Here is a 12,570-nt window from a genome sequence, read left to right as displayed (position 1 = left end):
CGACACGACCCTACTGGAAACCACAAACATCTTCAGAACACGGGAACACTGAACACCAGGGAAGACAGACCGCAAGCCTGTCTCCTTCGTTGATGCTGATCCCACACCATGCATCCTGGAAATTCTCCACTGCCACAGTGACACTACCGAGTAACTCACAGTGATCAAAGGCATGGTCCCCGAGGACCACAGACAAACTTTCAATGGAAGACCTCTGCCATGCGAGGGAACTTGGAAGCCTGAAAGGGAACAGTGGCTGGCCACGGCGGAACAGCAGGCATGGCAATGGGGCCCCCATCTCTGCCCCACCAATGTACTGCTCCAGATAAACCTCTGACTGTTCGAAAGGCCTGCGTGCTACACCGGCCGGTCGCGTCATTCCCCCACGGGAGAAACACTTTCGCTTTACACATTGCCAAACAAGGGAACAAAGCGGCCAAAGGGGATGTTTGCATAACACAACTGCCTGCAAGGAGGCCGGCACAGACGCCTCACCATGTCGATCTTCTCTACTTCCCGCAAGACACCCTTTGGGTGTCATTCCTCGGGCAACGGGATCGCAACTCTACACAGCTTACCTACCTCAACTCACCCACTTGAACTGCCAAAGCCATCCGCTCCATAGGCAGCTTAGGCCAGCCCATCACGAACAAGACACATTCTTGGGAAGCCGAGGCCAGCGCCTGCAACCCAATGATGACAACCCATCCCACGACATCACACAGGACCTTTCCTCATGATACCTTACCTTTCTCTCCAGGCCAGCAGCCACCACCCAGGCTGAAATGCTTCACTCGATCCACACCCCACTCCACGAAGATCCACTTAGCGCCAACAGTGTGCCGGCAACTTCAGCAGCGGAGCTGACAGGGGCAGCACTGAGCCCTAAACCATCAGCCCCCTTCCGCCATCGCCCAACTCCAGCCCACGCCCGCCCACTGCTCCAGCCACACGGGGCAGTCAAGAACCTCACTGCACGAAACACAACAACAGAGAGGGCCACAGGCCTGGCCTGAGGCTCCAGGCTCCAACCAGGGAAGCTTGCTCATTTTGGCTTCCATAATCAACCTCGGAAGCAGCATGCACAAAGTGTGATCCTGTCCAAAAATCACCTCTCCAAGATGCAAGCTTACTGGGTCTATACCAGAACACACTCCGACCCTGAAGACTAGCAGGAAAGCCTGCCCTCTTGCATTCCCTCAACGGCCTTTTAGCAGGGACCGGGGATTCATAGATGACCCAGCTTATGGGCAGACATGGTCGACCCTCAGACAGGAGCCCCTCCAATGCTGGAGCCCTTAGTGGGGTTTGCATGCCTGTCAGCAAGGGACGTTGGCCCTCACTCCTAACTGTCCCATACTCCCGAGACAGGAAACGTGCTGCACCTCAGTTTCGATGAGGAGACGGTAGAGCGTTCTCACTCATTTTGTTCAGATTTTCCAAGGAATGCATACAACGGTGTCATCATCGATCCAAGCACATGCTGGGACACTGCAGAACACAAAAGGGAAGGCCGTGGGTCTCTGCAGAGGAGCCATGACCTGGAAGTACTCCAACTGCCTGGGGAATCCACAGTCCTCAGGCCACTCAGCAAGACCAACAATCAATCCACTCTTGCAACCATTGGGCCCATCTGTGGAAATCCTAATATCCAATGGCACATCTTAGTATGGGTGAATGCCTACCGTCCTGAGATATCCACAGCCTTGCTCGGCAACGTGCACCCACCCCACTTTGTCCAGTTCTCCTTAGCACATCCAGTCATCAGACAACGCGAAGGTCTTCTTCTCTTTGCCGACAGCCAGCCTTACTCTGCAACTGCACCTGAGAAGTGGACAGAAATCAGGCAGGTTTCTGAATTGCACAAGGGTCCTCAGAGAACATGATTTTTGGGAACACTTAACCTGGGCGTGAGCCTGGAACCTGCTTCCCAAGTACCACTATCCCTTACCGAAAACTGATTGTGTGTCTCACAGCACGACTGAAGGAAGTTACGCACGTACATTGCTCGGTGTGTGAGACGCTATATGTGTGTATTCACACGTGTGGGCGTGTGTGACTGTGACTGTGCACGAGGATGCGTTTGTGGATACCTGTGTGTGCCGCTAAACACGCGTCTTGGTCTCTGGGTGTCCCTGTGGCCCTCTGCAGACGCCTCTAACAGTAATCGTCATAGTTTATACACAGCACCCTGGTTGGACCCCCAACTGAAAGGAGAAAGACCCCTGTCAGCTTCATGAGGCCACATGCGAACTTTGAACCCCAGGCTGTCAAAATAGGCCACAGACTCCCGCTCTCCCACAGCCACGCCTTCTGACCAAAGCACAAAGACTGGACGAGACCTCCCTCCCGGCCGTGGGTGTCACACCTATATGGACCTGGAGATCCTGCCACCTACCACCACATCTGATGTGCCCTTGGGGTCACTCCCAGTGCTCCCGGAAGCAAGGTAACCTCCCATGGGCAGGCTGACACCGACCTGCAGTTGCCGACAGGCAAGATGCAGCCTGGCACTTCTCAAGGGGTTAACGGACTTCGGCCCAAGTGCCTCATCTCGCCACCTAGACCAAATCACTTCCCATGACCCCGTGGGAATGCCCTCAATGGGAAGTGTTGGGCTTCAGCAACCATGACACAGGTTGGAACCCCACAGCGGAAATTAGGCCACCTTCCCGGACACGTATAGGCAAGCTTCCAACTGGTAGGCTTTGCGGCCCTGACCACTGAGGAAACGCTCAAACGCTACACAGCCTCGTCCTAAGTGCCCTCCTCCTGCCTGCAGGGCGACTCGACTCTACTTGAAGCCACAGACATCATGTGAACACGGAGACACTGAACAGCAGGGAAGACACACCGCAAGCCTGTCTGCTTTGATGACGCCCACCCCACCCCATGCATCCTGGCAATTCTCCACTGCCACAGCGACACTACCGAGGCACTCACAGTGATCAAAGGCACTGTCCCCGACGACCACAGACAGACTTTCAACGGAAAACCTTTGCCACACGAGGGGACCTGGAAACTTGAAAGGGCACAGTGGCTGTCCACGACAGTGCGCCTGGCGTCGCAACAGTGCCCCCACCTCTGTCCCCCCAACGGACTGCTCCAGGTAAACCTCTGGCTGTTCGCAAGCCGAGTCATGCCCCCCCCCGGGAGAAGCACTTTCGCTTTACACATTCCCAAACAAGGTAACAAAGAGGCCAAAGGGGATGTTCGCATAACTAAACATCCTCCAAGGAGGCCAGCAGAGACGCGTCACCATGTCAATCTTCTTTACGTCTCGCAAGACACCCTTTGGGTGTCTTTCCTCCGGCAATGGGATTCCAACTCTACACAGGTTACCTACCTCACCTCATCCACTTGAACTGCCAAAGCCTTCCCCTCCATAGGCAGCTGATGCCAGCCAATCACGAACATGACACATCCTTGGGAAGCCGAGGCCAGCACCTGCAACCCAATTATGATAGCCTATTCCACGACATCACAAAGGACATGTCCTCATCTTCCCTTCCCTTCCTGTACGGGCCATCAGTGATCCACGCAGGTTTAAATTCAGCACTCATTCCTCTCCCCACTCCACGATGACCCACTTGGCATCAACACTGTGCCGGGAGTTAAAGTAGAGAAGCAAACAAGGGCAGCAGCGAGGCCTAATCCATCAGCCCCTTTCCGCCGATGCCCAACCGAGCTCACCCCTGCCCATTGCTCCAGCCTCACTAGGCACTCAAGAAGCTCACCGTGAAAAACGCAAGAACAGGGAGGGCCACAGGCCTGGCCTGAGGTTCCAGGCACCAACCAGGGACGCTTGCTCTTCTTGGCTTCCAGAATCAACCCCCAAAATGGCATGCACGAAGCGTGATCCTGGCCAAAACTCACCTCCCAACTGCAAGCTAACTGGGCCTAGACCAGCACACACTCTGACTCTTAAGACCAGCAGGAGAGCCTGCCCCCTCGCATTCCCTCAACAGCCATTCAGCAGGGACCCGGGATTCACAGATAACACAGCTTATGTGCAGACACGGTCAACCCTCAGACAGGAGACCCTCCAATACTGGAGTCCTTGGTGGTGTTTGCATGCATGTCAGCGGAAGACGCTGGCCCTCATTCCTAACTGTCCTCTCCCCCTGAGAGAGGAAACGTGCTGAACCTCAGTTTCGATGACGAGACGGTAGAGTGTTCTCACTCATTTGGCTCAGATTTTCCAAGGAATGCATGCAAGGGTGTCATCATCAATCCAAGCACATGCTGGGACGCTGCAGAACACAACCGGGGTCTGCGCGGGACACTGTACAGGAGCCATGAGCCTGGGCTACCCCTATAGCCTGGAGAATCCACAGCCCTCAGGCCACTCAGCAAGGGGAACAATCAATCCACTCTTGCAGCCATTGGGCCCGTGTGAGGAAAACCTAATATCTAACGGCACATCTTGGGGTGCTTGAATACCTACCATCCTGAGTTATCCACGACCACGCTTGGGGACATGGGCCCGCCTCACTTTTTCCAGTTCTTCTTAGCACCTCCAGTCATCAGAGCACACGAAGGTCTTCTTGTTTGTGCCGACGGCCAGCCTTTCCCAGCAACTGCACCTGAGAAGTGGACAGAAATCACCGAGGCTTCATAAGTGGACCGGTGTCCTCACAGGACATGATCCATAAAAACAGTTACCTGGCCTTGAGCTCTGAAACTGCTTCCCAAGGACCTCTAACCCTTACCGAGAATTGACTGCATGTCTGATAGTACGACTGCAGGAAGTTAGGCACATATGTTGGCCGGTGTCTGAGAGGCTGTATGTGTGTGTTCACGCGTGTGCGCATGTGTGACTGTGACTACGCATGCGGACGTGCTTGTGGGTTTCTCTGTGTGCCGCTGCATACGCGTCTTGGTCTCTGTGTGTCCCTATGGCCCTGTGAAGAGGAGTCCAACAATAAAAGAAATAGTTTATACACAGCACCCTGGTTAGACCCCTAACTGAAAGGAGAAAGAATCCTGTCAGCTTTAAGAGGCCGCAGACACACTTTGACCCCCAGGGGCTGTTGAAATAGTCCACGGACTCCCGCTCTCCTACAGCCACGCCTTCTGACCAAAACACAAAGCCTCGATGAGACCTGCCTCCGGGCCTTGGCTGTGACATCGACATGCACCTCGAGACTCTGTCAGCTACCAGTATATCTGATGGGCATTTGGGGTCACTCGCAGCACTTCCGGAAGCAAGGGAACTCCCATGGTCGGGCCGACACCGACCGGCAGCTGTCTACTGCCAAGATGCAGTCTGAAAACACTCAAGGGGCTAACGAACGTGGGCACACGTGACACTTCTCGCCAACTAGGCCTAATCACTTTCCATTGACCCGTGGGAATGCCCACCACAGGAAGTGGTGGGCTTCAGCCACCATGACCCATGTCAGATCCCCACGGCGGAAACTAGTCCACATTCCCAGCCACGTCTCAGGCAGCTCCCATCTTGAATGTTCGCGGCCCTGACCCCTAAGGAAATGCTCAAACCCTTGAAAGCCTCGTCCTACATGCCCTCCTCCAGCCCACAGGGCGACACGACCCTACTGGAAACCACAAACATCTTCAGAACACGGGAACACTGAACACCAGGGAAGACAGACCGCAAGCCTGTCTCCTTCGTTGATGCTGATCCCACACCATGCATCCTGGAAATTCTCCACTGCCACAGTGACACTACCGAGTAACTCACAGTGATCAAAGGCATGGTCCCCGAGGACCACAGACAAACTTTCAATGGAAGACCTCTGCCATGCGAGGGAACTTGGAAGCCTGAAAGGGAACAGTGGCTGGCCACGGCGGAACAGCAGGCATGGCAATGGGGCCCCCATCTCTGCCCCACCAATGTACTGCTCCAGATAAACCTCTGACTGTTCGAAAGGCCTGCGTGCTACACCGGCCGGTCGCGTCATTCCCCCACGGGAGAAACACTTTCGCTTTACACATTGCCAAACAAGGGAACAAAGCGGCCAAAGGGGATGTTTGCATAACTCAACTACCTGCAAGGAGGCCGGCACAGACGCCTCACCATGTCGATCTTCTCTACTTCCCGCAAGACACCCTTTGGGTGTCATTCCTCGGGCAACGGGATCGCAACTCTACACAGCTTACCTACCTCAACTCACCCACTTGAACTGCCAAAGCCATCCGCTCCATAGGCAGCTAAGGCCAGCCCATCACGAACAAGACACATTCTTGGGAAGCCGAGGCCAGCGCCTGCAACCCAATGATGACAACCCATCCCACGACATCACACAGGACCTTTCCTCATGATACCTTACCTTTCTCTCCAGGCCAGCAGCCACCAGCCAGGCTGAAATGCTTCACTCGATCCACACCCCACTCCACGAAGATCCACTTAGCGCCAACAGTGTGCCGGCAACTTCAGCAGAGGAGCTGACAGGGGCAGCACTGAGGCCTAAACCATCAGCCCCCTTCCGCCATCGCCCAACTCCAGCCCACGCCCGCCCACTGCTCCAGCCACACGGGGCAGTCAAGAACCTCACTGCACGAAACACAACAACAGAGAGGGCCACAGGCCTGGCCTGAGGCTCCAGGCTCCAACCAGGGAAGCTTGCTCATTTTGGCTTCCATAATCAACCTCGGAAGCAGCATGCACAAAGTGTGATCCTGTCCAAAAATCACCTCTCCAAGATGCAAGCTTACTGGGTCTATACCAGAACACATTCCGACCCTGAAGACTAGCAGGAAAGCCTGCCCTCTTGCATTCCCTCAACGGCCTTTTAGCAGGGACCGGGGATTCATAGATGACCCAGCTTATGGGCAGACATGGTCGACCCTCAGACAGGAGCCCCTCCAATGCTGGAGCCCTTAGTGGGGTTTGCATGCCTGTCAGCAAGGGACGTTGGCCCTCACTCCTAACTGTCCCATACTCCCGAGACAGGAAACGTGCTGGACCTCAGTTTCGATGAGGAGACGGTAGAGCGTTCTCACTCATTTTGTTCAGATTTTCCAAGGAATGCATACAAGGGTGTCATCATCGATCCAAGCACATGCTGGGACACTGCAGAACACAAAAGGGAAGGCCGTGGGTCTCTGCAGAGGAGCCATGACCTGGAAGTACTCCAACTGCCTGGGGAATCCACAGTCCTCAGACCACTCAGCAAGACCAACAATCAATCCACTCTTGCAACCATTGGGCCCATCTGTGGAAATCCTAATATCCAATGGCACATCTTAGTATGGGTGAATGCCTACCGTCCTGAGATATCCACAGCCTTGCTCGGCAACGTGCACCCACCCCACTTTGTTCAGTTCTCCTTAGCACATCCAGTCATCAGACAACGCGAAGGTCTTCTTCTCTTTGCCGACAGCCAGCCTTACTCTGCAACTGCACCTGAGAAGTGGACAGAAATCAGGCAGGTTTCTGAATTGCACAAGGGTCCTCAGAGAACATGATTTTTGGGAACACTTAACCTGGGCGTGAGCCTGGAACCTGCTTCCCAAGTACCACTATCCCTTACCGAAAACTGATTGTGTGTCTCACAGCACGACTGAAGGAAGTTACGCACGTACATTGCTCGGTGTGTGAGACGCTATATGTGTGTATTCACACGTGTGGGCGTGTGTGACTGTGACTGTGCACGAGGATGCGTTTGTGGATACCTGTGTGTGCTGCTAAACACGCGTCTTGGTCTCTGGGTGTCCCTGTGGCCCTCTGCAGACGCCTCTAACAGTAATCGTCATAGTTTATACACAGCACCCTGGTTGGACCCCCAACTGAAAGGAGAAAGACCCCTGTCAGCTTCATGAGGCCACATGCGAACTTTGAACCCCAGGCTGTCAAAATAGGCCACAGACTCCCGCTCTCCCACAGCCACGCCTTCTGACCAAAGCACAAAGACTGGACGAGACCTCCCTCCCGGCCGTGGGTGTCACACCTATATGGACCTGGAGATCCTGCCACCTACCACCACATCTGATGTGCCCTTGGGGTCACTCCCAGTGCTCCCGGAAGCAAGGTAACCTCCCATGGGCAGGCTGACACCGACCTGCAGTTGCCGACAGGCAAGATGCAGCCTGGCACTTCTCAAGGGGTTAACGGACTTCGGCCCAAGTGTCTCATCTCGCCACCTAGACCAAATCACTTCCCATGACCCCGTGGGAATGCCCTCAATGGGAAGTGTTGGGCTTCAGCAACCATGACACAGGTTGGAACCCCACAGCGGAAATTAGGCCACCTTCCCGGACACGTATAGGCAAGCTTCCAACTGGTAGGCTTTGCGGCCCTGACCACTGAGGAAACGCTCAAACGCTACACAGCCTCGTCCTAAGTGCCCTCCTCCTGCCTGCAGGGCGACTCGACTCTACTTGAAGCCACAGACATCATGTGAACACGGAGACACTGAACAGCAGGGAAGACACACCGCAAGCCTGTCTGCTTTGATGACGCCCACCCCACCCCATGCATCCTGGCAATTCTCCACTGCCACAGCGACACTACCGAGGCACTCACAGTGATCAAAGGCACTGTCCCCGACGACCACAGACAGACTTTCAACGGAAAACCTTTGCCACACGAGGGGACCTGGAAACTTGAAAGGGCACAGTGGCTGTCCACGACAGTGCGCCTGGCGTCGCAACAGTGCCCCCACCTCTGTCCCCCCAACGGACTGCTCCAGGTAAACCTCTGGCTGTTCGCAAGCCGAGTCATGCCCCCCCCCGGGAGAAGCACTTTCGCTTTACACATTCCCAAACAAGGTAACAAAGAGGCCAAAGGGGATGTTCGCATAACTAAACATCCTCCAAGGAGACCAGCAGAGACGCGTCACCATGTCAATCTTCTTTACGTCTCGCAAGACACCCTTTGGGTGTCTTTCCTCTGGCAATGGGATTCCAACTCTACACAGGTTACCTACCTCACCTCATCCACTTGAACTGCCAACGCCTTCCCCTCCATAGGCAGCTGATGCCAGCCAATCACGAACATGACACATCCTTGGGAAGCCGAGGCCAGCACCTGCAACCCAATTATGATAGCCTATTCCACGACATCACAAAGGACATGTCCTCATCTTCCCTTCCCTTCCTGTACGGGCCATCAGTGATCCACGCAGGTTTAAATTCAGCACTCATTCCTCTCCCCACTCCACGATGATCCACTTGGCATCAACACTGTGCCGGGAGTTAAAGTAGAGAAGCAAACAAGGGCAGCAGCGAGGCCTAATCCATCAGCCCCTTTCCGCCGATGCCCAACCGAGCTCACCCCTGCCCATTGCTCCAGCCTCACTAGGCACTCAAGAAGCTCACCGTGAAAAACGCAAGAACAGGGAGGGCCACAGGCCTGGCCTGAGGTTCCAGGCACCAACCAGGGACGCTTGCTCTTCTTGGCTTCCAGAATCAACCCCCAAAATGGCATGCACGAAGCGTGATCCTGGCCAAAACTCACCTCCCAACTGCAAGCTAACTGGGCCTAGACCAGCACACACTCTGACTCTTAAGACCAGCAGGAGAGCCTGCCCCCTCGCATTCCCTCAACAGCCATTCAGCAGGGACCCGGGATTCACAGATAACACAGCTTATGTGCAGACACGGTCAACCCTCAGACAGGAGCCCCTCCAATACTGGAGTCCTTGGTGGTGTTTGCATGCATGTCAGCGGAAGACGCTGGCCCTCATTCCTAACTGTCCTCTCCCGCTGAGAGAGGAAACGTGCTGAACCTCAGTTTCGATGACGAGACGGTAGAGTGTTCTCACTCATTTGGCTCAGATTTTCCAAGGAATGCATGCAAGGGTGTCATCATCAATCCAAGCACATGCTGGGACGCTGCAGAACACAACCGGGGTCTGCGCGGGACACTGTACAGGAGCCATGAGCCTGGGCTACCCCAAAAGCCTGGAGAATCCACAGCCCTCAGGCCACTCAGCAAGGGGAACAATCAATCCACTCTTGCAGCCATTGGGCCCGTCTGAGGAAAACCTAATATCTAACGGCACATCTTGGGGTGCTTGAATACCTACCATCCTGAGTTATCCACGACCACGCTCGGGGACATGGGCCCGCCTCACTTTTTCCAGTTCTTCTTAGCACCTCCAGTCATCAGAGCACACGAAGGTCTTCTTGTTTGTGCCGACGGCCAGCCTTTCCCAGCAACTGCACCTGAGAAGTGGACAGAAATCACCGAGGCTTCATAAGTGGACCGGTGTCCTCACAGGACATGATCCATAAAAACAGTTACCTGGCCTTGAGCTCTGAAACTGCTTCCCAAGGACCTCTAACCCTTACCGAGAATTGACTGCATGTCTGATAGTACGACTGCAGGAAGTTACGCACATATGTTGGCCGGTGTCTGAGAGGCTGTATGTGTGTGTTCACACGTGTGGGCGTGTGTGACTGTGACTGCGCATGCGGACGTGCTTGTGGGTTCCTCTGTGTGCCGCTGCATACGCGTCTTGGTCTCTGTGTGTCCCTATGGCCCTGTGAAGAGGAGTCCAACAATAAAAGAAATAGTTTATACACAGCACCCTGGTTAGACCCCTAACTGAAAGGAGAAAGAATCCTGTCAGCTTTAAGAGGCCGCAGACACACTTTGACCCCCAGGGGCTGTTGAAATAGTCCACGGACTCCCGCTCTCCTACAGCCACGCCTTCTGACCAAAACACAAAGCCTCGATGAGACCTGCCTCCGGGCCTTGGCTGTGACATCGACATGCACCTCGAGACTCTGTCAGCTACCAGTATATCTGATGGGCATTTGGGGTCACTCGCAGCACTTCCGGAAGCAAGGGAACTCCCATGGTCGGGCCGACACCGACCGGCAGCTGTCTACTGCCAAGATGCAGTCTGAAAACACTCAAGGGGCTAACGAACGTGGGCCCACGTGCCACTTCTCGCCAACTAGGCCTAATCACTTTCCATTGACCCATGGGAATGCCCACCACAGGAAGTGGTGGGCTTCAGCCACCATGACCCATGTCGGATCCCCATGGCGGAAACTAGTCCACATTCCCAGCCACGTCTCAGGCAGCTCCCATCTTGAATGTTCGCGGCCCTGACCCCTAAGGAAACGCTCAAACCCTTGAAAGCCTCGTCCTACATGCCCTCCTCCAGCCCACAGGGCGACACGACCCTACTGGAAACCACAAACATCTTCAGAACACGGGAACACTGAACACCAAGGAAGACAGACCGCAAGCCTGTCTCCTTTGTTGATGCTGATCCCACACCATGCACCCTGGAAATTCTCCACTGCCTCAGTGACACTACCGAGTAACTCACAGTGATCAAAGGCATGGTCCCCGAGGACCACAGACAGACTTTCAAAGGAAGACCTCTGCCATGCGAGGGAACTTGGAAGCCTGAAAGGGAACAGTGGCTGGCCACGGCAGCACAGCAGGCATGGCAATGGGGCCCCCATCTCTGCCCCACCAATGGACTGCTCCAGATAAACCTCTGGCTGTTCGAAAGGCCTGCGTGCTACACCGGCCGGTCGCGTCATTCCCCCACGGGAGAAACACTTTCGCTTTACACATTGCCAAACAAGGGAACAAAGCGGCCAAAGGGGATGTTCGCATAACTCAACTACCTGCAAGGAGGCCGGCACAGACGCCTCACCATGTCGATCTTCTCTACTTCCCGCAAGACACCCTTTGGGTGTCATTCCTCGGGCAACGGGATCGCAACTCTACACAGCTTACCTACCTCAACTCACCCACTTGAACTGCCAAAGCCATCCGCTCCATAGGCAGCTTATGCCAGCCCATCACGAACAAGACACATTCTTGGGAAGCCGAGGCCAGCGCCTGCAACCCAATGATGACAACCCATCCCACGACATCACACAGGACCTTTCCTCATGATACCTTACCTTTCTCTCCAGGCCAGCAGCCACCACCCAGGCTGAAATGCTTCACTCGATTCACACCCCACTCCACGAAGATCCACCTAGCGTCAACAGTGTGCCGGCAACTTAGCAGAGGAGCTGACAGGGGCAGCACTGAGGCCTAAACCATCAGCCCCCTTCCGCCATCGCCCAACTCCAGCCCACGCCCGCCCACTGCTCCAGCCACACGGGGCAGTCAAGAACCTCACTGCACGAAACACAACAACACAGAGGGCCACAGGCCTGGCCTGAGGCTCCAGGCTCCAACCAGGGAAGCTTGCTCATTTTGGCTTCCATAATCAACCTCGGAAGCAGCATGCACAAAGTGTGATCCTGTCCAAAAATCACCTCTCCAAGATGCAAGCTTACTGGGTCTATACCAGAACACACTCCGACCCTGAAGACTAGCAGGAAAGCCTGCCCTCTTGCATTCCCTCAACGACCTTTTAGCAGGGACCGGGGACTCATAGATGACCCAGCTTATGGGCAGACATGGTCGACCCTCAGACAGGAGCCCCTCCAATGCTGGAGCCCTTAGTGGGGTTTGCATGCCTGTCAGCAGGGGACGTTGGCCCTCACTCCTAACTGTCCCATACTCCCGAGACAGGAAACGTGCTGGACCTCAGTTTCGATGAGGAGACAGTAGAGCGTTCTCACTCATTTTGTTCAGATTTTCCAAGGAATGCATACAAGGGTGTCATCATCGATCCAAGCACA

The sequence above is a fragment of the Balaenoptera borealis genome (assembly GCF_965194805.1).
Source record: "Balaenoptera borealis genome assembly, chromosome: 3".
Lineage (NCBI taxonomy): Eukaryota > Metazoa > Chordata > Mammalia > Artiodactyla > Balaenopteridae > Balaenoptera > Balaenoptera borealis.
The sequence above is the reverse complement of the archived record's forward strand: the minus strand, read 5'-3'. Positions refer to the sequence as shown.